Consider the following 21,771-nt stretch of genomic DNA (forward strand, 5'->3'; position numbering starts at 1 on the left):
GTGCTGGGTGTGGAGCCTACTTAAAAATTAAAAAAAGCAAATATCCTCTTTAAATTTTAAGAAATACAAATAGCATTGATTTGGACTCTTTCCTGTTATTTGAGAACTAGAGCCAAAGTTATAGTAAGGAAAATATTTATTTCCAAAGTGATTTGTCAAAAACTTAATTTTTTTTTCTTTGAGGCGGAAAGAGCATCTATTTAATTGTGATAAAACTATTTCTCTCTTTTTCTTCTGCACTGCATGAGTATTACCATTCAGCCACTGGAGACTAGATATAACTCTGTGCCACACACATGTGTTCTCACTGAAGTAAAACTCCTCCAATATACCAACCACAAATATGAAACAAAGGTGCTGACACAACTGGAAGAACATGAGCAATAACAACGAATGTATTTGGGTGTTCCTGTGGGCTAAGGCAGGAATGAAAGTAAAAAACACTCTCGTACAACTCTGAGCCATCACTATTCCACTAGACATTTCAGTTTTTACCAGCTGTAGCATGAAGGGCAGTTGGGGATTAGACTGTAAAATTCTCCTGGCAGTCATTCAGGGGCAGCCACTGTCCAGTAGGAATTATACCATGTCCACTTCTGCATAACTGCAGGTCAGCTTCCCACTACATCCAGTCTATGGAATTCATCATATCTGGCTGGCAGCTAAGCCCCGGGGCTGCAACCTTGAACCACAGGCTCGCAAGGATTTGTATCCTCTGGCTTCTCTTCTAAACATGTCAAATCTGGGCAGCCCAGGTGACTCAACAGCTTAGCGCCGCCTTCAGCCCAGGGCGTGATCCTGGAGACCCGGGATCGAGTCCCACATGGGGCTCCCTGCATGGAGCCTGCTTCTCCCTCTGCCTGTGTCTCTGCCTCTCTCTCTCTCTCTCTCTCTCTCTTTCTCTTTCTCTCTCTCTCTCTCTATGAATAAACAAATCCTTAAAATTTTTTTTAAAAAGATTAAAAAAATAATAAAACTTTAAAAAATAAATAAATAAATTATTGGTACCTAACTCAGTACCTAACCCAAGGAAAGTATGTTTGACGAATCTTTGCTGTTGAATGAACACCAGGATAAAGGCACCTGTTCCAGTTACTTTGGCATAGGACACTCTAAAGAACGGAAATATGTTGGCATTCCATCATCTTCAGTCCAAACTGCCTTCATGTGCTTTCCTGACATAGTGGAATGAATTACTTGTTACACCAAAAAAAAAAAAAAAAAAAAAGCCCGAAAACAAAAATTCAATGTTGACCAACTTTGACATTTAAATACTGGTCTCATTAATTACTACTTAGCTGTGTGGCAATGGACTAGCTGCTTACCGTCTCTGGGCCTCAGTTTTCTCATCTGTAAAATGCAGGTAGTAATTGTACTGACTTCAGAGGATTCTTGTAAATATTAAAAAATGAATGGCGTTATACATGTATTGGTCACAATAAGATCTTCATATGTAGTTATTATTATAATTGTTGTTATTAAATACTTTTTAAGGAGATAAGTTGTTAAGAATGTTTATAAATGGGGATCCCTGGGTGGCGCAGCGGTTTGGCGCCTGCCTTTGGCCCAGGGCGCGATCCTGGAGACCCGGGATCGAATCCCACATCGGGCTCCGGGTGCACGGAGCCTGCTTCTCCTTCTGCCTGTGTCTCTGCCTCTCTCTCTCTCTCTCTCTCTCTGTGACTATCATAAAAAAAAAAAGAATGTTTATAAATGCCAACCATTAGCTTCATAAATGCTAACCAGAAGCAATAAATACACATACTTTGGTTAGTAACCGAAAATCTGGCTTCAGACCAAGTAGAAAATAATAAATTATTTCTTGTATAAGCAAAGAGTTTCAAATAATTGTAGGCTATTCTCATGCTCAAAGTAGTGTATAGGTATATTTATTTACTCAATAACTATAGTTGTCTGAATTGTTGTCCTTCCAAAAGTTATGTTGAAGTCCTAATTTCCAGTGTCTGTGAATGTGATCTTATTTGGAATAGAGTCTTTGCAGATATAATCAAGTTACAACAAAGCATATTAGACTGGGCCCTAAGTCCAGTGACTAATGCCAGTATATGAGAAAGGAGTGGACTATCAGACACAGAGACACAGATACACAAGGAAGAAGATCGTGTGAAGATGCAGGCACTGAATGATGTAGCCACAAGCCAAGGACACTGGCAACCCCCAGAAGCTTAGAAGAGGCATGAAAAGAAAGAATTCTTCCCTAATCCTTCATGGAGTATGGTCCTGTTGACAATTTGATTTTGGACTTTAAGGCTCCAGAACTGTAAAAGAATAAATTTCTGTTGTTTAATGACACAAAGTTTTTGGTAGTTTGTTATGGCAGCCTTAGGAAACTAACACAAGGGGGGCCATTGTTCCCCTCCATTTTAAAATTTCATTGTGAAACAAGACTTTAAAAATATCTTTAGTCGGATTTTGTTTAAAATGTATGGTTTGTGTGCAGGAACTTCACACTTCATTCTCCTTTATAAATTTTTTGGAGGGGAATTATATAAACTATGGAAAGACAACTGCAGGAAGGGGTGTTTTAAACATGGGGCTATGTTTAAGTAATGTTACTGATCTTTAAAGAGTGTGAGTTACATTCTAATAATGTGGAAGTTCCTTATAATGTTTTCCAGGAGACGGGGTTTTGAACTCTATGTGCAGGAAACCATTACATTGGGGGAAAATATTGCTTTATGGGTCTCTGGCTGGGACTTTTTAAGTGTTATGTATGAGAAAACATTAAAACTGGGGTAAGAGAAAGATGTTTTAACAAAGTGATCTTTATTATGTTTCAAAACACCAACTTCTGAGGAGTGTTAATAAGCATCCTTCAAATTCATTCTTATTTGATTGCTTTTGTTCACATTTCTAGAGTTGATTTTACTTGTGTTTTTTAAAAAATACTCCTTTGGAAGTAAAATAAAAATTTAAACACAAAGCCTTTCAACCAAAAGCACATAATACTTTTTGAGATACTACAGTTCTAGTTAGCGTAGAGAACATGACACAGTTCCCTAAATTATGAACAAACAACTGAGGCCATTATGTAATAGAGGGTATCCAGGATTTGGGCATCAGGAAGGCATGGGCAAGAAGAAAGAGCTTTGAAGTTACATAGAGTCCAGATACTTGGAAGACCATAATCAATTCAGTTATTTTTTTTTATTTTTCATACCTATGTAATGGAAAAATTCTTCTACTTCATTGGTTACTGATAGATTATTTGAGCTAATGTACACAAAGTGGATAGAATAATTTCTAGTTCTTATAGAAGCTCAATAAATATTTTTTCTCCTTCTTCTCCAATGAATCTTTTACATTTGAGATGATCTGTCTTTACATCCAGGAATTGGAGAGAGGCTGGATGAAATGTCAGCACTATGTTCATAGACCCAAGTTATATTCCAATGACTAGAAAATTCCGGTGTCTTCTTTAGCAGAATGGAACCTGTAAGATTTCCCCTGGAGATCATCGAGGCTTTCCATCATACTGGGCAATGCCTGGAATTGCCTGATTAAATGTAGTCACCTCCTGTCCCAGAGCTTGAAGGAAATTTCTGTTCACTTTGCAATTTTAGCATAGTACAAAGAATATTGCATTGGGAGCAATGAGAAACAGGTTGGGGCATAGGTCTAATCTATTTTGTCCCTAATTCCTTCAACTGTAAATTCAGCAGGTGGGAATAGATTGATCTCCAAGATTATTTTGGAGATACATTAACTAAGGTATACTTTGGAGTCAGATGGCTATTGATTTGAATTTTGGCTCTACCACTCAATTTTTTTTTTTTTTGTCAAGGCATTTAACTCTTGGGGCCTTAGTTGTACCTATTGTAAAATAGCCAATAATACATAATTGAAATGAGAAAAATATTGGAAGCACCTGGCACAAAGCAAATGCATGATAAACATTAGCTCCCTTTTACTAGATGAGTATTTCTTAAACTGTAACATGAATCAGAGTCACCTGGAAGGCTTGTAAAAAGAAGGAAATGAAGCCCCCAGAATTTCTGATTCAGTACATCTAGGGTTAGAGCCCCAAATTTTGCATTTCTAGTGAGTACCCAAGTGATGTCCCAATCATGTGTTGAAAATCAACACTCTGCATCAGGAGTTGGCAAAATATAGCACTTAGGCTCTATTTGGCCCACTGCTTGCTTTTGTAAATAAAGTTTTATTGGAACACATACATGCCTATCAGTTTACACATTGTCTATAGCTACTTTCCCACAATAACAATAGAATTGAGTGCTACAACAGAAACTGTATAGCCCACAAAGCCTAAAATATTTATTATTTTTTAGCCTTTTACAGAAAAGTTAGCAGGCCTACTGTGGACTACCATGTGGTATTTTTCCTAAGGAGCTTTAGGGCTCTGACAATTTATTTAAAATGTATTTTCTGTTGGGAGGCCTAGATATCTTTTTTTTTTTAAAGATTTTATTTATTTATTCATTCATGAGAGACACAGAGAGAGAGAGAGAGGCAGAGACACAGGTAGAGGGAGAAGCAGGCTCCATGCAAGGAGCCTGATGTGGGACTCGATCCCCGGTCTCCAGGATCATACCCTGGGCTGCAGGCGGCACTAAACCGCTACACCACCTGGGCTGCCCCAAGGCCTAGATATCTTCTCAAATATTAGAAAACATATTCTCTGTGAGCCTGAAGTCTTCCTTGACTAAATCCACGGAAATATAATGATATCCTGGCACAGCATAGTTGCTAAGAAGCCTCTTGAGTCTGAATTCAAGCTTTGGATAAGATATTTCACTTCTTATATGGTAAGTGGGGATAGGAATCATACTTATCGCATAGGGTTATTATGAGGATGAAAGTGAGTTATACACTTGAAGCATTTAGAAAAGTCCCTGGCGTCCAGAAGGCTATCAGTAAGTATTAGCTATTACCATTATTATTATTAAGGGAAAAGACACCTTCAGAGTGCTCTGTTCTCAGAACCACATTTCCCCTTTCCAGGTTCTTCAAGCTTTTTAATGAGTACGTGAGATCATAAAGTGTATTCACTGTATGTTTACAATAGCAATATAACCACTTACTCTAGTTTAAAATATTTGATCACAAATCTTGCTATCTCTAATATCAAAAGCAAAGAGACCAAATTGCGTTTTTATGGAGATGATTCATTAGAACTAACGACAAAATTAATAGGGCAGATTTAGGCTAATCCATTCTTTCCAGCAGTCCTTTGTGGAGACTTAAAGTCTTTTCTGAAGTGGGAAGGAGATGAAAGGTCCTTTAAATGAAAAAAAATCCGGCATATCATACGAAGGAATCTTTGTGGTCAAGTTTAAATTTTTATCCTGAGTTGTTTGTTCTGAGTCTGAGGCTGTCCAGAAAGGTCATGGAAAATAAGTTTTCTCTGGGTTCTGTCACAGGGCTGTTTTGCTTGTAGAACGTTGCCTTCTAATAATCTTTGAACTTGAAGCCCTGGGCACATGAGTGATGAACTACAGACACTTACTCGTGACATGAGCACAGGCTCGGTCAGCTCCACCCGCTTTTCCATCTTCTTGACTGTCATTTTGCTGTCACTCAGTATACTATCACCACGCTTTTCTTGCACCTCCTAGCAGTGCAGCAGTCTTAAGAGGCAGATATTCATTAGGTTCCTAGATTTTTTTCCTTAGAGCTTGCAAGCCTGGGCCTCTATTTCCTCTTTTCTAAAATGAGATAATTGACTAATGTACTATTGCGAATACTAAATTTGAGAGCATATGACAAGTGCTTTGTGAACTCCTGATGTATGTGAGGACTCCGCAAACATTAGGGCTTTGTCTTCTACCCCCTTCCACCCCCCACCCAATACCCCCGCTATTTTTTGAACTTTGTAATGAGACCTTGTAAAGTAATTTGTCTTTACTTAGTCCTTTAAAAATGGTTTCCTAAGAACCTGGGTCCTTGAAGCTGAACTGTAGGTAGGCCTCACTCAAGGGGAGCAGCCATGTGTGAAAGAATTAAAAGCAGCTGGGCTAGGCACCTTTAAAAAGGTGGTTCAGAGAGTGCTGGGGTGTGCAAGGGGGCCAGAGGAATCACTTAGGCCAGGATGAACTAACTGCTGTTAGGAAGCAATGTAATGGACTGCAGTGGGAGAAACCTTGTAGTGTTAATGAGGCCATGAACACTAGGGTTAAAAATAGTAGCTAAGTTCAAGTTGAAACAGATGGAGCTGAAAGCCATGAAAATGGCCTGAGGCAGTTATAGATACAAATCAAGCAAATACACATATATTTTAGGAAATTGAACTGCTAGGTTAGTAAGGGTACTGCAGTGAGAGTTTTGAAAACAAATGCCCTCTAACCATGGTATTGCAAAGGTAAGAGTATGCAACATATAGATAATATTAAAGTTTATTTTGATTAAAAAATCTGAGTAGATGGAGAGCTTATTCCTACACCTGCAGAGTACTTCTCCACTCTGGAAGTAAGTCAGACCATCTTACCAGTATTTTCCCAATTCCCTATTTCCTGGTGACAGCCTTGGAATTGCTGGTGAAATCTCCATAGGCCTGTCCATCATTGCAATTGATCCAAAGTTGCAGAACAGAGTGGCTGCAGCCACTCTGGAAAACTGTGTGGAGGTTCCTCAAAGAGTTAAACATAGAGCTAACCTACGACCCAGCAATTGCACTGCTGGGGATTTACCCCAAAGATACAGATGCAATGAAACGCCAGGATACCTGCACCCCAATGTTTATAGCAGCAATGTCCACAATAGCCAAACTGTGGAAGGAGCCTCGGTGTCCATCGAAAGATGAAGGGATAAAGAAGCTGTGGTTTATGTATACAATGGAATATTCCTCAGCCATTAGAAACGACAAATACCCACCATTTGCTTCAATGTGGATGGAACTGGAGGGTATTATGCTGAGTGAAATGAGTCAATCGGAGAAGGACAAACATTATATGGTCTCATTCATTTGGGGAATATAAATAATAGTGAAAGGGAATAGAAGGGAAGGGAGAAGAAATGGGTAGGAAATATCAGAAAGGGAGACAGAGCATGAAGACTCCTAACTCTGGGAAATGAACTAGGGGTGGTGGAAAGGGAGAAGGGCGGGGGGTGGGGGTGAATGGGTGATGGGCACTGAGGGGGGCACTTGACAGGATGAGCACTGGGTGTTATTCTGTATGTTAGCAAATTGAACACCAATAAAAAATAAATTTATTATTAAAAAAAAAGTTGCAGAACAAAATCATGCAACTTTCTCTTGAAGTAAAACGAAACTCTGAATCTTTAACTTTGAAGATAAAGCTGTTCAGTTCAACCTTCATTTCCCTCTACTTCTCTTCTTTCAACCAAAGCTTTTTTTTCCCCATTCTCCAACTAGTGGCCCTTTATTTCATGGTTCCTGGTTACAGAAGTTGGCTTCATCTGTCCATCTCGAAAACATCCAGAGAGCCGCAGGAATCACTTGATTTTCAGCATTCCTATTTAGTATGGTAGATGTTAGAGAGATGATCTGAAGAAGTCCTTTTTTTACTTAAAGTATAATTGATAAACAATATTCTATTATTTTCAGGTGTACACAATAGTGATTCAATATTTTTATACATTATGAAATGATCCCCATAAGTCCATTTACCATGTCACCACATCGTTATTACAATATTAATAACTTATTATTATGTACTAGATTTGAACTTGTATAGTGTGTAGTTTTGTAAATAATATCTTTGAAAGTTTTCTGTAACATTCAAGGTAACAACCAGGACCTTATAAAGGTGCTATGGAGGATTGAATTAAGTCTAAAAGGTTCCAGTATACTTTGTTTGCTATAGAATAAGGTATTTATGCAAATTCATCTGGTGTGGAGTTTAAATTTCCATCCTAATTCTAATTAATGAAGAATTCAAACTTCAGAGGGCAAGGAAAAGTTGACTAGGTTTGTTTGACCACCAAGGTTGATCTGACTAAGACTTTTTAAAATCCAATTATTCCTAATTTATTCCAGACGCTCTCTTCCTAAAAAAGGACTTATATTCAATTGGCTGTAAACGATAATCAATGAGACTTATTATAAGTAAGTTAGCTTATTAGTTGTTTAGATGTCATAGAAACATTTTAGAAACATAAACAATGACAACAAACAGTTTAGAATTTAGCATCCTCAGGAATTGATCTATGGGCGATGTGACACCACTGGATGAAGGAGGAAGGCACTCAGGAGCTGCTGAACAGTACTGACAGAGAAGTACCCCTTCTTCCAGCACCAGTGCCTGCCTGGCTTAGCCATTAATTTGTAAAACTCATTTAGTCTTTCAAGATTAAATCATGGATGTTTAATTTCTCAAAAAAAAAAACTGGCTCAGTGGTAGAGAAGAATTTATCAAGAGGGTCAGGCAATTACACAATGGTCTTAGGACAATGTGTAAAAAGCATGCTGATGATTACAATGATGTCTTTGTTTTATGTCTGAGCATCTTAATTTTATTTGGCTTTCTTGGTGCTGGCGTTAGAACACACAAACAGCTGTTTTACATCAATGCTTATTTGGTACATTCCACATAGTCCATCAGTTGTGAAGTGAAATCAATCACTTCCCCAATTTTTCAACAACCACAGGGCCAGATAAGATATGCTTTCTTAAGACAAAATGGTTTTGACTTCATAGCCCGCAGTATTTTACACTAGCCATATACTTTCTTCCTCTTCCCCACTATTATATTTTTTCCTTTGCCTTTATACCCATGACTAATAATACCCTGTGCCTAATTGCAGGCTGTGTGTTGTCCTCATCTCAACTTTATTAGTTTATCCAAATCCTGTTTCCTTGAGTGACCATCACAGATGGCATTTTTTATAATTAGCCCATTGGTCATCCAGATTTAGTATTGTTTATGGATGGGTGGACAGAATTTGTATCTGATGGTCCATATCCTCTCTCTTCTCTGCCCTCTAGCCTGGGACCTTCGCTCATCAAAAATTTATGTTTTTCTTATCAAACCAGCTGAAAAACATTTCCTATAATGTATATATGTGAGCAGATATACGGGGGGAGGGAGTTGACTATCAATCCATGATATCAATATTCTCATGATGCATTTTATGTCTCATCAACATGCAAAATGCATCAATGTGCAAAATGTACCTCATAATGCAGAAAGGTAAACCATTGTGAGAAACTCTTACTGGTTTTCTAAAAACAAAAACAAAACAAACAAAAAAAAAACACAAGAAAACATTGCTGTTAGTATATACCTAATAAATATTTATAAGATACCATTTAAATTACAGTGAGTCAAATTCCCTTTAATTCAAACTAAACTCAAGATAAACTTTTAGGTATTAATTTTCCTAATGCCAGTTAATATGGCATGGTGTGAATAATTTTATCCTGTAGGAGAAATTAATGGAATTCCACATTAATGTATGATCTATAAACTTGGTAAAGGGAAAAAAATAAAGGTGACACTGACAAAGTCAGTATAAATTAAAGCACAAGGAGAAACAACTGAGATGAAATAATCTTCCAACACTGAAGAAATCATATGCAAGCTATATATCAAGTAAACTTAAGGGTGCCTCCTTGTGTCAGATTTGTAAGGTAGAAAATTCTGATATCAGTATGGAGAACTTAGAATGACTGAACTATGGCTAATAACCCCTGTTTAATAGGAGTATAATATTCTTTAGATATTGTTAGCAATACTTGTGGACATGACACCTTTCTTCCATCACTAAGTTACTAGGAAATTGAGATAATTCTAAATAATTCCTCTGTAATAAAATAGTGCATGGTGTTTTCCCAAATCCACAATACCTGAAGATTCACTTTGACTCCGTTTTCCTGAAGTAATGCTGATACAGATCATGGTAATCTGAGAATCTTCCTCTGAATTAAAAACTCCAGTTCCCACTAATTCTGCTCTGATTTTTGGCCCTAAATGACTTTATGTCTTAATCAAGTTCAGTTGAACAGTCTCCATCATGTGCCATACCAGATTTCTATCTGGGGTATTTTTTTTTTAATCTGGGGTATTTTTGCCCCTAAATGACTTTATGTCTTAATCAGGTTCACTTGAATAGTCTCCATTGGTGCCATACCAGATTTCTATCTTGATGCCAGTCCTAATCTGATCATGCTACCTAAAAGAGTTCTATTCCCTTACCTGCATGCCTGTACTTAAATTAAAAGTGTTTATTGTTTTCAGGTGCTCAATCCAAACATGATTTTATTGTTCTTCTGATTGCTAGCATGTACAAAAAAACTAGTGAACTTAGAGTCTGAATTTCAGGCAGCAAGCCAACTCTGAGATACATTTCTGCAATCAAAATTAACTGCAACATCGACTGGAATGAAGAAAAAGCATGGAAGTAAAGGTTAACATATCATAAAAAGAAGAATCTGGGGATGTCTTTCAAGAATCTTTTTGGACTAATGAATCCAGACCATTGCCTGGTTGCAAAAGCTCTATATCATTAAGGCAAAGGGCACAGTGGCCTTTCCACCCTAGATTTTATTGGCGAATGCCCAGCTCTGATACTATGTATGTAGCGTGTGTGCTAGGCAATTTGAAATAGGCCTTGAAGTCTCTAGTGCTATCAATTATTAGACTTCTTTTTCCTTAACATAAACATCGACTTCTAAAAGCTAATTTTTTCCCCCTGACATTTACTGTCCCACCCCCTGGACTATGTCAGATGATTGTACCATCTGTTTGAATAAAAACTCTAATTTGGCCTGGATTTGGATCTTGTTTTTTCCCACTTCAGTCTATCAGATCCTTAACCATTACATCAAACCACAAGAAATCATGTATTTCTTCACAGAATAAGTGACCCTCGTCTGGCCCCATTGGCCTACCAGAAGTCTAGGTCTTCTCTCTGAGTCTTGGGTTTCCTGTTGCTGCCTGACAAGCTCTGCAATACCTCAGGCTTCAAGTGCCAAGAATCCTGCACCAGACTGAGTGGGCATGCTGATTATCTTCCCAAGTGTTAGATGCCACCATGGCTTCCGTCTCTGAGGAATAAATATATTGCCTTCTGGTCAAAGCTAACAGTGTCAGGAAAATAAAAAAGTTTGGACTAGATAATTTTAAAAATCTCTTTCAGGTCTAAATTCCAGATTTCACACTTAGATGAGAAAACTGAGGCTTGAAGAAGCCGACTCTTTAAGGAAAAGAGAACATGTGAAGTTGCCTATTGATAAAGCTGGAGGTAATGCCAGTGACGTGCTGGTAAATGTTTAACAACCAGATCTAGGGGTGGGGAAGAAAAAAGTCCTAATTCATAGCATTTCTGTAGTGTAATTCTAGTGCTGATTTCTGTGGTATAAATACTCCCATGATAGTTGATTTCAAACTACCAACATGAGTCAACCAGCTGCAAAATTCCTCAAAATGTAATAATTGGCTCTTGGGATCTGGTACCAATCAGCTCCAGCACATCCCCCAAAATGTTCTGATTTAATAGTGATAATGGAAGGAACACTTGGTTGGTTCTATCGCCCTGCATTTCTCTAATCTTGACAGATAAGATCACTTAACTCCAACCTGAGGGCATGGTACCTTTCCAGATTCTGAGGCTAATGCTCTCCCTAGACTAGGGAACATAAAGCCCCCTAAGGCAGTAATTCATTGAGCCCTGACTTTTTCAAGCTTCCTCACACTCTTGTTCCCTCGGTTCTACTGTGAGGATATCCAGCCTGCTCAGTGACTGGCTTGCTGCCAAAGAACCTACTCACCTTAAGACTTGGGTTTCCATAGATGGTAACCAAAATCCATTCCAAGACATGCCCATGAGTTTATTTTACTCTAAAATTTTATCCAATTGTGTAGGTAGGAACTGAAACACTAAGAGAAGCAGCTACTGTTGAATTGTAGAAAATAGGCATTAGGGCATGTGAGAAATGCTCATTAACGAGTAAGCTTCCAGACCTATAGTCACTATAGTAATGTGTTATTTCTAAAGATATTGAGCTCCTTTATCTTCTTTTCACTTCTGACCTATAAAAGACCAAAATTGCATAAAAGCCTATGATGCTGAGTCAAAGACACATCAGAGTCATGTACCTCCCTCTTGAACAAAAGACATTCCACTATGAGGTCATCAAAGATACACTGATTTCAAAATATAGCCTAGGAAACCCTTCACGAATGGCTATCATTTTGAAACCAGGACTTAAAAAAATATGAACTCTGGCATAAAAATGAATGAATAATCATACACAGTATTCACAAATCATAGTTCACTGATCAACTTTTAACAATTCAGGGAAAATCCAAAAACAGAGAAATACATAAGAATGCATCCAACAAACTCTTACACAAACCTTTAAAAATTATAGTTATGAAGACCATGTAGCCACATGAAGAATATTTAAGATTTGTTAGGGTAAAAAGATATAAAACTGTGTGTCATTAACAGTATAACAATGTTTTTATATATACATAGAAAAAAAGCCCTAGGAGATACTCCTGAATTGTTATCTTAGGATGGGCATTACTAGTTTTTCCTGTTTTCTAACTTCCCAAAGTTTCTATAATGTGGTTAATTATTCTTATGCTGAAAGGATATCTAAGCTTAAAAACAAACAAAAAATAATAAATTGAAAAGTAACTCAGATCCTTAATCAGGACCCTGACTACTCTTATGAACACTCAGAAAGCTCTCCCCCTTGCTGCACATGTGCAAGGCTCAGGGCAGACCTCATCACATCTCTTAGACCAGAAATACCATTTCAAACACCAAAAGACTCGTGGCAGAGGGAGGACACTTGAGGTGAGTTGTTGTCATTCATGCTTTCTTCTTAGCTCCCCAGGGAAAGACCAGGTACCCTTCCTTCTCACGTTGGTGCCGCTAGAGAATGCCTCACTTCAGGTACAATTCACTACTGACTATATCCTCCTTTGTCCCACAGTCTCTGGATCCTTTATTCCATTGCTAACTCGCTTCCTTATATTTTCAACCTCTTCAAACACTTGGGCCAAGAGAATAACTTGGCTTCCTGGTTTCCCTCAGTTGCATCTCAAACTGCTGATCCTCCCCACTCTGGTAAAAGCTTACCCTTCTTTTTTTTTTAAGATTTTATTTATTTATTCATGAGAGACACCGAGAGAGAGAGCCAGAGACACAGGCAGCGGGAGAAGCAGGCTCCACGCAGGGAGCCCAACGGGGGACTTGATCCCAGGTCTCCAGGATCATGCCCTGGGCTGAAGGAGGAGCTAAACAGCCGAGCTATTCCGGCCCCAAAAGTTTACCTTTCTTGAAGCTCATATTATTCCATTTTCCCACCTTCTAGCCTTCGTTGGTAATGCTGTGTACTGTCTCCTGGTGACCTCCTGGGTTTCGCTGAAGACTTTGGCATGTGGTTCAACATTTCCCTCTTTACCCCCACCAGCAAGACCCAAGTCTGGATCCATACTGTATCTGCAATCTCTATTCTTGGATCAGGGTGCCTGAAAACTGCTGCAAAGCAAACAACTCTGCAAAACAGAGCTGCTACAAATTTGCCATTTCCCAGTGGTGCTTCCTCAATCCTGTCTCATTCATCTTCACCAAAGATGTAAAGAAAGGTCTTTGGTAAAGTAGCAAGATGCATGGAGTCCCTGCCACTATCAAGTGTTTCTTAGCTCCAATTCACCCTTCAAATATATATACTCTGTGATGATGGATGGAATCGCTTGAAGTATTTCTCTGTTAAAGTTAGCATGATGTTAAGCTTTCTCAGTAGAGAGCGCTGGAGGGACACTGCGAGAGGAGGGGGCTCTCTTGAGGTTTCTGGCTGCAGTGTGGTAGATGAGCAGCAGCAGCGTGGGTGTGAGGACATCTGGTGGTACTTGGCCCTAGGCACTCACTCAGCAGGCCCTGTCCCTCAGGGACACTGCAGCCCCAGCGCAGCCTGGTGATCCTCTTCCTGCTGCCCTCTCTACAGATATCCTGTGCTCCAGGCCCCCTCTTGGTGTTGGCTCCCTGATTATTTGCACTAACTCCCTCCTCTGGGGTGGTTCCCACTGTCCTCTCCATGCTGTGCTCCTCCAGCGTCACATTGTTCCCTGTCACGACATCAGGCCTCCACTGCTACTGCACACCCATGTGCTGCCCACCAGCTGTGGCTCCCCAGCCCTGCCTGTATGCCAGAGGGATCATTCCTGCTTATCCTGTGACTGCAGACCAGCTCTGGCCAGCAAATCAGCAAACTTCTCACCATCTAGTAGGTTCACATACACATTCTCCAATGCTAGAATCTAAGAACCTATCTATTTACCCAGAGAGGATAGAATTAGTCAGTGGGAGATTTGTCTACACTTGCTGCTTCCACTTGACATCTTACCTAGTCTTCATCCTACTGCACTCTGGCTTCCACCCCATTCACTGAAAATATTTGCTCCAAGATTACCAACAATTTTATTGGGCTTTTTTTTTTTAAGATTTTTATTTATTAATTTGAGAGAGAGTGTGTGTCTGTATGTGCTCACACACAAACTAGGGGGGAGGGAGAGAGGGAAAGGGAGAGAGAAAGAATCTCAAGCAGACTACACTGAGCATGGAGCCTGACCCGGAGTTCGATCCCAGGACCCTGAGATCATGACCTGAGCCAAAACCAAGAGCCAGTTCCTTAACCCACTGAGCCACCAGGCTTCCCCTACAAGCTTATTATTAATGTTAACAGACAGTGTTTTGGACCTCATCTCATTTGACTTATCTGCTCCATCTGACACTGGTTGCTTTTATTTTGTGACACATTTTCCTGGTTTTCCTTCTACTTCTTTGATAATTTATTTTCAGTCTCCTTCAGTGGCACTTCTCTCTGCCTATTTCTTCAACTAATGTTTTTCCAGGATTTTGCCCTTGGTCTTCATGTAACATCCTGTGTAACGTCTTCCATTCCCATGGTTTCAACTATCATTTACATAAGGAAATCTCAGATCTATACACTGAGTTCAGACCTCTGTCCTGAGCACTATCTTTCCTCTACGCATTGTCACCACGATTCATGGGCATCTCAAACACACTGTGTCCAAACTGAAATGATCTGCTGATCTGAGATCTATTTTTCTCCCCCGTTTTCTGCATCAGTGAATAACTCCACCAGTCACCCTGCTCAAGGCAGGCTCCTGGCAGTTATTCCACATTTGCTTCCCTTTCTCATCTTCAAAACCCATCAGTCACAAAGTCCTATTGATCTCTGTCCTGAATAGCTCTCCAATCTTCCAACTTCTTTTCATCATCATGACCCAAACTTTAGCAAGAAAATATATTCTAAATATGTTGGAAGCATAATCAAGGAATAAGTGAGGGGGTGCATTCCAGAGGGTGGTTACAGCTTGTGCAAGAGCATGAAGACCTGAAGCAGTGTGATCTCATGCTCTTCTTTACTACACCTGCCATATGGTAAAGAGCATGTTGCTGTGAAGGTATTTTGTACATGTGGTTAACATCTACAATTAATTGACTTTTTTTTAAAGATTTTATTTATTTATTCATGAGAGACACACACACACACAGAGGTAGAGACACAGGCACAGGGAGAAGCAGGCTCCATACGGGGAGCCTGATGTGGGACTCAATCCTGGGTCTCCAGGATCATGCCCTGAGCCGAAAGCAGATGACCAATGGCTGAGCCACTCAGGGATCCCTACAATTAATTGACTTTAACCAAAGGAGATTACCTTTGGTAATATAGGTGGCCTCACCCAGTAAGTTGAGGACCTTAAGAGCAACAACTAAGGTGTCCTGGAGAAGAAGAAATTTTGCCTCAAGACTACACATTAACTCCTGGCTGAGTTTCCAGCCTGCTGGCCTACCCTACAACTTTCAGGCTTGCCAGCCCCAATATGAGCCAAGTCCATAAAATATATATATATATATATATATATATATATATATATATATATCTTTATATATATCTTTATATATATCTTTATATATATCTTTATATATTTGTATATTATATATTAGACACATATCTATCTCCTATTGGTTCTTTTTCTCTTATGTTCCTTGACTAATACACCTGCAAAATTCCTTCACTTGGCCTGCTTGAATACTTTATGGCCAAGCCCACAGATGGGTTTATCTCAGAGTTCCAGACTCTGCAATTTAAATCTTCCTACATTCAGCTAAATCACAAGATATGAAAACCAAAGATCATGTTTGTCATATTCCATGTATGAAGTCATGTGGCATTTGTGATAAGAACTGTACTTTTTAGCAATTAGAAATACACTTTGTCGGAATTTTTGGACATGAGAGAAGAAAAAAAAACAAAATATGTCAGGAGGAAACCAGTTTGGTTATCAGTAAATTAACTGGCCTGACAGCTTGAATAAAAATTCGTAATTAATTTCTCCTTTGGATAAAAAAAGAAAAAGTTAACTAGTTCAACCCATAGATGGAAAGGAGTCAAGAACTAAATTCCATTTTTGGCTACTGTCCTAATAACTTTTCTAGGTTTTTCATTTTTTAAACAAAGAGAGGCTGTGGGAGCAAGGAGGCAGTGAGAAGAATCTTGTTGTTGGCACAGTTCATTTAATTTCTTGTGTGGAGAACCAGTAGAATAAAAAGGTCAGGTTAGAACCTATAGCAGGCAAGAGAAGACATTTGTAGTGTTCAAATATCTAGTGATTTGAAAGGGACAGTCTTTATTTCCTGTGACAATTGTTTATTATAAAGCTGAACCCTGATCCTCGTGATGGGCTTGTTGGTAGGATTTCTGGTAGCAAGCATGGCACCAAGACAGCCAAACTTTTTGGATTTGCTGGGGATCATTACTAGAGGATAAGATGTCTTTGATCTCTGAAGAGGCCATTCTTGAATCAAATTTCTCTCCAGAGATGATCTGGATTAGTTCAGTGATCATCAACATTTTTGCAAATACATCAAAGTCTCTTTTTATTACAATTCTCCATCCTGAGATGTTACATCATATCTATGCTGAGGGAGCATCCCCAAGCATGTGCTCTTTATTCAAGAAAAAATTTAGCAGAACTAATGATCCCCCCAAAATGATGCTGTGACTCATGCTAACCCCACAGTGCCTGCAAAGAGCTCAGAAAATTCATTTCTTTGTTTATTTGTCAAATATTTTAGAGACTTTTTTTTTCTCTTCATTTTCAGGATAGAGGTAAGGAAGAAAGGCACAGGAATTGTTTTAAAAGGTTTTATAGTTTTGAGTAGAGACATGTCAGTTTTAAATTTAACAAATGAACTAAAAAAACTTCAAGTTAAGAGTCTAATACTGTATGACTTAGATTTTTTAGTTTCCTAAATGGCTCCTTGCACTTAGGATGTGCATTAAAGTAATTATGGAATGCATTGCCTGAATTGAAGCCCAATTGTCAACTGAACTGCATTGGAAAATCACAAAGTAAGCTCAAGAATACCATAATAATAGTGTAACAATGCAGAACTGAATATTTGGGGATGGGATTTAAACACATTAATAACTCTGTCTCAAAAAACACCATACAAATTCAGGTTTTTTTTTGTCTTAAGTTTTCAAGCGAAATTTGATTTGATGTTTTTCTTAAAGATCAAAATTTGCCAAGCAACCAAGTTTGTAGGTCCTCTGCTAGTCTTTATGACAAATTTTAGTGGTATATGATTATGAGAATCAGAATCTACACAAAAACCATGAATTTGTCTGGTTTCTATTGTGGAAAGTTCCATTTCTGAGTCTCATCTTAAACTTACCACCACTATACCACAATTCTAATGTTATAAACATTCTGGAAAGGCACAGGGAACCAGCAAAATAAGGTGTCAAGCACTTTCTTAGTACTCAAACATTTTGTTAAGTTGAAAGAATAAGTAAAAATTAATGAAATTTGGATGGTGGTGGGAATTCTAAAATATTTTTGATAGGGGCACTAGATCATTACCCTAACCTGAAATTCAGTTACCATGCAAGCTATGGTGCTACTTGTAAATAATAGGCTTATCTCAAGACTCCATTCATGGGATCTGATCCTACAAAGACATTTGTAGAAAGTAAATAATATGTGAGAGATAAAAAAAAATGAAACAGACTCAGTTATATTGTAAATACAAAAATATTCTCATTTAATAGAATAACATATGTTAAGTTCTTAAGAATAACATCTTGACATATTGATGATAGCATATTGGCACGTGATAGACACTTGAATGTTTACTAAAAAAATTATTAAACAAGCACGTGATTGTTTTTATGTAATGGAGAAAACTTTCTTAGATTCTTGCATTATTTAGCAGCTGCTGGTGAATGTAGCACAAAAATTGGTATTTCAATTCAGTTCCAATTGAAGTAGCTGTCCAGTATTGGAGGTCTGGTCATGCATTGGTTTTGTATTAGTTATGCATTAATGAGGGATTGTTTGGCAATAGCATCAACTCTGGACCCTCAATTTATATAGAGTCAGTCTATTCATTGTTGAATTGAAAATACTACAGATGAATTTGCAACAGAGAGACCCTCCCTCTCTTTTTATGATGGAAATGGGGGAAGTGCCAGGGCAGCCTTTGCAACTTAGTAGCAGCTGAAGCCTTGCCAAGAGCCTGTCTCAGGAGTAGCTGCTGTGAGGACTAGTCATCACCCCCATTCGGGAAGTGGTGGGGGTGGTGGCTGAGAGTCTCTCAGCTTGGCCCACATCCCAGGAGGAGGGAGGATACTGGAAGCTGAAGGATCGTGATGGCTGAAAATGAGAAAAACTGGCATGTAGCTGTGGAGGTCAGCTCCCAAAAGGCTGGGCTCTTCTCAAATGTCACCAAAGAAGAACCAACCGGAGGCAAGGTCTATAAACAACCACAGATATAATAAGAGGCTACGAAACAAGACTCAGTGAAAAGATTTAAGGAACTGGGATGATTTATTCTGAAGAAGGGAAGCTGAGAAAGATGTATTGGGGGCTACTTATGACTCAGTAGGAAGAAATAATTCTACAGTTGACTGAGTGCTTATGCAACAAGCTAGGCATTTTCACATATTTGGCTACCATTTTAACAGTAACCCTATGAAGAACCTACTTATGGATGAGAAAAAAGACTCTCAAAAGTTCAGCAACTTATTCACATCACACAGCTAATATGGACAAAGCTGGGATTCTCTTCCAAGTCAGCCTGACTGCCAGTCTTTCCCTACAGGGCAGTGACTGCTCTACAAAATTTCCTACTCACAGATGGATTTGCCTACAAGCCCAGAGAGGAGGCTCCAGCAGGGGAGGAGAGTGTCTGTATAAACATCTCATGCTCTAGTTGCCTTCTGTCTGCTACCAGCAACACAAATTGCACCTGTCTCCCACACTACCTACCTAACACAGTTGCACACTTATTGCCAGAGTGTAAAAGGACTTGCAGTTCAAATCTGAGTGACTCCTAACCATAATGATGGTTTTATACACACACACACACACACACACACACACACACACACACACACACACACACCCTTCCACACATCTCCCTTAAGCTTTTGGATTGAGGTCATATACTTTAATAAAATAGCCAGTGCACTCTGGTAAAGAAGCATAGGACTCTGACTCAGCCACCTTACCTAGAGAGTTAGAGAAGAAAATAAGTCACTACAAACCAGAGACACTTCAGGCAGAAACTAATAACAGTAATTCAATAACAGTCCCCCTCACCACATCCTGGGGCCATGGGTAGAACCATTATAGTATGTTATATCTGACATTCCTAAAACCAGAGAAAGGCAGGGAGGAACTTAGGGTCACCTGGTCCAATTCCTACATCATTCATGAGTAATCTGCCACCAAATAATCTTGGTTTAGACAAAAATAGGATTAGTGTCTCTATTTCCCAACTACTCCAAGATACTCCCACCGGGCTCCCATACAGTATTACAGTATTTCTCAGAAGATGTCATTTATTTATTCTCATTTATTCCCATTTATTCTAAGCACTTATATAGGTCATTTATTGGATCTTTAGAATAACCCCATGAGTTAGAACATTGATTTTACAGGTGAGAACACTGACCCACAGAGCCATAAGGTAACTCTCTATGGGTCATGCAGCTGAACGTGCCAGAGTCCGGCCACACTCTTGATTACTAAACAACACTGCCTCTTAAACAAGTGGCCTCTGCTTACATTTTATTTCATTCTTTGCCACTTCTAGCTCTACAAATTAAGCGCTGGCTATATTAAGGTACTTATATTCCCTGACACATGTCCTGTTTCCCCGTGCTTCCCCTTGCTGAAATGCCCCTCTTCTAGCCTTCTCACCTGGATAATTCCCACTTACCTTTCAAATCTCTGCTTAGATAGTGCCTCCAACCATCGACGTCTTCCTTGCTATCACCCACCACCACCGTAAAGCCCAGGATAGGTCTGCCTTTTATGCACTCTCATTGCCCCATGCTTCCCCCATATGAACTCCTATCCCTTTATTCACTTGCACATTCCCTGGGACAGAAAGTTGCCTGAGTGCAAGAATACTGTCATGATGGCCTTGTGTCCTGTGTGGTGAGCATCATAGCTTACACATAAGAATTTACATAGCAAGGACCAGGAAACCTGACACTTAAAGGTGAGGTCTCCCACAGTCCAGAAGATAGCTTCTATTTTCCTAAAAGGATTGCCACTAAAACTATGTAAGTTTCACAAGAGCTGGGATGTTTGTCAGATTTATTCACTGATGTACCTCTAGAGACTGGAACAGCTCCTGGTACCTTGGAAAAACTCAGTAAGTATTTGTTGAATGACTCAACAAAAAAAAAAAAACATCTATACTTGTTAGTGATGTCATTCACTTTGAAAAATGTTACATTAAAAGGCATTTTAACATTACTGTTTTTCTAGAGTTTCCCAATGCCCATCCTCCTATTGGATATCTATTTGAATGTTAATTACTGATTTTATTTTTTACGTGATTTATAAAGATGCATGTAAGCAGGCAGATTTTGCAAAACACATGCTTATATTTTTAAAGAACCTCTTAAATATATTCTAGGTTATTTACAACTTTCATTCAAAATAATACATGCAGATGGGAAAAAGTGGGGCAATAAAAAACACCAATGATCATTGGTTATCAACAGAGTGATAACCACTTTTAACATTTTGGTATCCTTCAAGACTTCACATTATTTTCATTTTTTTCTCCAGTCTACACACATATATGATATATGTGTGATGTGTGTGGCCTGTATACCAAATATGTACGTACAGATTGAGAAAATATATATTTACATATATATGTATACTACACATATTTGAACATATACACATACATATGGTTTTATAAATGTATTATACATTCTGTCTTATAAATTTCCTAATTCACTTAACACTTATTGTAAGCATAGTTCTGTACTAGTAAACACTTTTCCACATTGCCATTTAACCTACTTTATGGATTTATCCTCCTCCAGATGGTAAACAACTTGATCCTGGTTCAAGGGGTTATTCTGAGTGAGGATAAACATAGTAGCCCTCAACAAACATCTGCTGAATGGATGCACACTGCATCTAGATCTCTGAGCACACCCTTGGTGATGCCCACTGGATACATTTTTTTCAGGTCTCAAGTTTCTGTGAGGGATCATTCACCTCTGAGTAGTAGACAGCTTACCTCAACCATGAAAGGAGGGGACTACTAAGAGTCAGGAGCCACAGCTGGCCCTCTTGAGACTCAGGAATCAGAAAGCTCCCTTGCTTGCTCCTCTGTGTGTCTGTGCTCTATTCTGGCCTCTCCCCGTACGTTTGTTCTCTCCTCTGTGGAGAAGCAGAGCTGAGAGAATCAGACTTTCGGCTCACGTATTTCTGTTCAAGCAACGAACAGAGTACAACTAGCATGAGCACC

The sequence above is a fragment of the Nyctereutes procyonoides genome, unplaced genomic scaffold (genome assembly GCF_905146905.1).
Source record: "Nyctereutes procyonoides isolate TBG_1078 unplaced genomic scaffold, NYPRO_anot_genome, whole genome shotgun sequence".
Lineage (NCBI taxonomy): Eukaryota > Metazoa > Chordata > Mammalia > Carnivora > Canidae > Nyctereutes > Nyctereutes procyonoides.